Source organism: Mesocricetus auratus, unplaced genomic scaffold, assembly GCF_017639785.1.
Source record: "Mesocricetus auratus isolate SY011 unplaced genomic scaffold, BCM_Maur_2.0 Super-Scaffold_100003, whole genome shotgun sequence".
Taxonomy (NCBI): domain Eukaryota; kingdom Metazoa; phylum Chordata; class Mammalia; order Rodentia; family Cricetidae; genus Mesocricetus; species Mesocricetus auratus.
The window spans coordinates 88,685,750-88,691,193 of NW_024429188.1; the positions used below are offsets into that span (position 1 = coordinate 88,685,750).

General features: G+C 43.4%; 1 protein-coding gene across 1 annotated transcript in view; it reads right to left on the reverse strand.

Annotated features, from left to right (window-relative positions):
- The window catches only part of Steep1 (STING1 ER exit protein 1), a 36,538-nt gene that overhangs the window by 13,029 nt on the left and 18,065 nt on the right, over positions 1-5,444 (reverse strand). The gene's annotated exons all lie outside the window — the stretch shown is intronic.

Genomic DNA, 5,444 nt, shown 5'->3' on the forward strand with positions numbered 1-5,444 from the left:
AGTTTTGTACTCACAATCCCTCTGTTTCAGCACCGCAAGTGCTAGAAATACAGGCAAGCACCACACACAAAACAAAACCATTCTTCTTGTTTTCTTGGGTTGCTAGTAATTGAGCCTGGGTCTTTGTGCATGTTAGGAAAGTACTCTTGTACTAAGTTACACACCTAGACCCTAGTATAAGAGAAATATTAATGAAAATCGTAGGGAATCACAATCCTTTATAGTTTTGTTTTGTATATTATTTTAATTAGGGATATTCATCCCCAAGAAGGCATTTAAAGAATTCTATTAGTTTATACTCTTTTAAATTTTTTATGTAGCCAGGCAGTGGTGGCACATGCCTTTAACCCCAGCACTCAGGAGGCAGAGGCAGGCGGATCTCTGTAAATTTGAGACCAGCCTGGTCTACAGAGTGAGTTTTAGGACAGCCAGGGCTACACATAGAAACCCTGTCTCAAAAACCAAAAAAAAATTGCCTGCCTCTATGTTTGTGCACCACATGTGTGGTAGTGCCCATGGAGGTCAGAAGAGGGCGTCAGACACCCTGAAGGTTGTGAATTGCCTTTGGGAACTGAATCCACCGGCCTCTGTGAAAGATTCTACAGCTCTCAACTGCAATTAGACTGAGCTATCTCTCCAGCCCTCATTTATATTTTTGGGGTTCATTCTTTTTCTTCAGTGCAGGGAATCAAAGACATTTAACTTGTAACATGCTCCGGCATTGCAGATTAATAACGTTCAGTAAAGTTTGAATAGAAGTTCCTTAATTGTACAGTTACATTAAATTTTGAAATACACAGGTTTTTGCACTTGTATTATGACCTGGAAAATTCTGTTGGAACTGAAATCTGTGCAAATTTGTTGCAAATTTATATAAGAAGGTAAACGTTTTAAAAATAGTTAAATACGCCAGGCGTTGGTGGCGCACGCCTTTAATCCCAGCACTCGGGAGGCAGAGGCAGGTGGATTTCTGTGAGTTCAAGGCCAGCCTGGTCTACAGCGCGAGTTCCAGGACAGCCTCCAGAACAATACAGAGAAACCCTGTCTCAAAAAATAAAAAAATAGTTAAATAATATTTTTATTTATTCTTTGAGAATTTCATACACATATTTAATGTATTTTGATCATATCCACCCCTCATTCCCCCCAAACTCTCCTCACTCCCAACACATCTCAGTCATGCTCCTACAAGTGCACGCACACACACTGAATAAATATAAAAACAATGAAGACACAAACATCATAAAAAGAATCATTTATCAAGTATATAGCAAAAGATATTTTAAAAAACCACTGGGTGCTCTTTAACAGATGTGAAGTGTGGTGCTTCTCTTTTGGAACACTTTCAGTCTCAGCCCTGAGCTCTAAGAAATTTAACTGCCAAGCTGTAGAACTGCAGCTGGCAGGGCAAATCAGAAACACTCAATTTCCATCTCTGATGAAAGTCAGGGAACTAATGGGTCCGTCCATGAGAGTGAGTGAATGACCTTCTGCTGCCAGGCAGAGGGAAGCCCTTGGCTGTGAACAGGGCATTTCTTCAAGACGTCGAGGTGAGATGGGGGTGAAAGAATGCTTGGCTAACTGCACCGTAGGCAATTTGTTCTGGCCTGAAAATCATCTGTGCTGGAAAACAACTCTGTGTTAACACTTGCTATGACAACCTTTCTTTGATGAGGAGTATGGGGGACACAGTGTTCTCAGGATGCAGTTCCATTCCTCAGTCAGAGGACATTATTCCCAGACAGGTGTCTTGGGCTTGCAAACTACTTTGGTTCAGGCCCTTGAGTTGTCTTGATTATGTAGTTCAAGAAAGGAAGAGAAGGAACTTAAGAAAAATAGACAAGCCCACAGAAAATTTAAACATGTCTACTGTATCTTGTAATTACTTTCAGATGCTTAATAGCCAGTCAATAAAGTATCCCTTTCCTAGACGTTCAGGAGAGATCCCCAGCCTTTTCCCTCTCTTTCCCCTTTCTCCTCACTCCCTTTTCTCTCTTCTTCCCAATCTCACTATGTAACCCAGGCTGGCTTTGAACTCACTCCGTCTGCCTCAGCCTCCCCGATGCTGCATTACTGGACATTATTCACCATGCCCAGCTTGCATGATGCTTCTCAACAGTATATATTCTCAACAGTACCTCTTTCTCTCTTGTGCTCAAACTCTCACAAAAACTGCTTATGGTGCTGAAATCCCCCATCCTTGCATCTAAGGGCATTTAATCAACTTTGCCACTCCTGACATTCCAAGCTGAGGCTTCATTATTTCTCTGTGAAGAACCTCTCCCATGCTAGGTATGATGGGTCACACCTGTAATCTCAGCACCCAACAGGTTAAAACACAAAGACTGCCCTGAGCCTGACACCAGCCAAGGCTACATAACACAGCCATTTCAAGGACCACCCAGGCTATAGAGTAAGACCTTGTCTCACATCCTGCTGCAAACAGCAACAAATGGAATACATGAGCCTCTTCTACTAACCAAGCCAGGCTGCCCACTTGTCCAGAAGATAGTTTCGCTCCATGCACTTGTTAATGTTGGTATCCTCACAAACAGTTTGGATTTTGTCTCTTTTACAACAAAACTGCAATGGGCTTGTTTCAGGAAAACTTGTCTTGACCCCACTAGACTAATGGCCCTTTGGTGGTGCAATTTCTCAACACGGAGGGATTCCCATGCATCTAGTAGATATCTCACTCTTGCTGTGGAAGGTAGGGTTGTATAATGCCACTCTTTACAAAGACTCTTGGTCCTTGTTGCACTCACATATCTTTGCCTAGCTATTAAACCAAACATTTAATCTAGATTCTTCAGTGAAGAAATGGAACAATCTTCTTTCTTTCTTTCTTTCTTTCTTTCTTTCTTTCTCTCTTTCTTTCAGTACTGGGGAGGGGACAGAGTCTTACACATGCTAGGCTAGTACTCAACGACTGAGCTATAATACTGCAGCCCTCTGAAAAGAGTATCTAGAACCTGAAGTTAGAGGATTTTTAAGACATAGATATTATCAAGGTTGGGTCTGACCTAATGAGATAAGCTAGAGAAAGTACACTGGGTTCTCCCTTAAGAAAAATGTTCAAAATGTGAGGAGCAAATGAGAGAGAAATACTGTGTTTGTGACTAAAAGGAGAGCAGGTCACATAGCAAAGAACGGGGAGAGGGGTGGCCTCAGGGAGCTGGGAGTGGTCCCAATTTGGCAGCCACTAATGAGATAGGCCTCTCATTCCCACAACCACAAGGAGCTGGACTTGGCCTCCAGTTAGTTCATGGTAATGGGTTGAGCACTGATTGAGAGCAAATGCTCTTGTTTTTGCAGGCCTTGCTTTTGCTGATGTCATATGTGTGAAGTAGAAGACTTCAAGTTCCTAGACAAGGGGAAAGGATTTTTTGAAATTTGGTTTTGTAACCTTTTCCCATCACAGGCATAACATGATGCTGTGCTGGACACTTGCTTTAACTGATATGTTGGAGTTAATGGGAAATAACAATTGTCTGCTCCAAAGGTACTTGTTAAGCACCTAGCAAAACCATTACTGTTGGCATGTGCTTTCTACCTCCTGGGCTAAAAGCAAATTCTGCTGTGCATCTGATGAGTTCTGGACACCTTCACATGCATGTCTCATCAGTCCCAGGAGCTCAGAAAGTCCCACTCAAAATGTCTTCTCCCAAATGTCTCCTTCACCCTTTATATGTAATTCTGTTAATGGACACTTCAAATCTCCACTTTTCTTGGGGCTTAAAGATTCAGGCACTTTTTACTTCTTGCCACCACATTCAATCTATTGCCAAGTGCGAGAGAGAGAGAGAGAGAGAGAGAGAGAGAGAGAGAGAGAGAGAGAGAGAGAGAGAGAGAGAGAGAAAGATTCAAAGTGTGAGCAGGGTTTAAAGGGAGCAAGAATCTCTGTTGAAGACTTTGAAGTTGTAATAGGTTCCATGGTAAAGAATGTGGTTGGCCCCTGGGAGGTGGGATTGCCTGGTATGGTGTCTCTCTCCCCCCAGTATCACAAGAGCCCTGCAGATGCTCTCTTGGGAGCAAATCCTGATTAGTACAGCTCTAATGGTGTCACTGTCCTACTCAACCACCTTCCAAGGATCCCATTAGCTCGTCATTCAAAACTCTCCGGGATTTAACTCAAACCTGCCTTTCTCACAATTTCCATCATTCTCAGATGTGTATCTTGCCTGTTTACTAAGTGGTTTTTAGAATGCTCTTTAAAAACGCTTCTTTCAAACTGTTATTGCTTTTGCAGGTCCCTATCCTCCCTGAGAACCTTCCGTGCAAGTCACAGCTTTCCACGTGCACCTACCATTGCCTTTCCTTCTGACCTTCTGTCCTTGCAAGGCCCTGCAGCTGGATAATCTCATACCTTGGACTCTTCTAAACTAGCTGCTTGGCTTGTTGAATTGCCAAGGGGAAATGTGGTTCCAGAGACAAATTGTGAGTGCCCAGAGCAATTGTAAAACGTCCATTTTATCTGCCCAAAGCTCTCATTTCAACCACCACCCCAACAGTGTTTCATTCAACCCCAGGCTTAAGTGTTGGGATTGAATTGTGCACCCTCATCCCAAATAAAAAGGACACAGAGTCCATTTTCATAGTCAAGACCCATTTAGTTCTTTATTTTTAATTTGCCCCCACTTTTAACCATTACTCCAGCCTCCTGTGTCTGCAGGACTGTGACCCTAACATTCATGCCTTTTGAGGACAGCTTTTCTTCTGCCAACTCTTCTCCTCTTTCAACTTCTCTCCTCTTTCCTCCATCCTAGACAGTAGTTGGCACTAGAATAAATTATTGCTTCTCAAAACAAAAGAAGCCAGGGGTGGAGGCATATTCCTGTCATCACAGACCTTGGCAGGCTGAGGTGACTTCAAGGGCCAGCCTCTGGGATTCACTGTGAGTTTGAATTAGTCAGTGTTACATTGGATACTATTGTAAGAGACCAAAACTACAAAAAAAAAAAAAAAGGAGAAAAGATGGGGCGGGGAGCCTATAATAAAATAAGAAGTAATTAAACACTGGCATGGTGGCATACTGTTGTAATCCCAGCATTTGGGAGATGAAAGCAGAAGTTCAAGGTCATCCTCAACTACACTGTGAGTTCGAGGTCAGCCTGGCCTACAGGGTACCCGGTCCCAAAGAAGAAAAAAGAAAAAAAAAAGTAAGTAAATATAAAACCAAAACTTCACAGGGTTCGTCTTCAAATCAGCAAGGGGAACCAGAGCGGTCCCCTTGTTAAGTCCCCTTGGGTTGAAGACTTGCATTTGCTCCCAGGCTAGCCTTTCTCTGAGAACTTGGCCGCCACCTCCCCAATGGCCCTAGGGGGCTTTCAGGCTGGGCTCAAGTGACCTAACAACTTTCGACACCCCCCCGCCTCGCGTCTTGGTACGGCCTGTCCGGTTTAAGGCGTTCCACCCCCCCGCTTTCTCCTCAGGTTGGTTCAGCC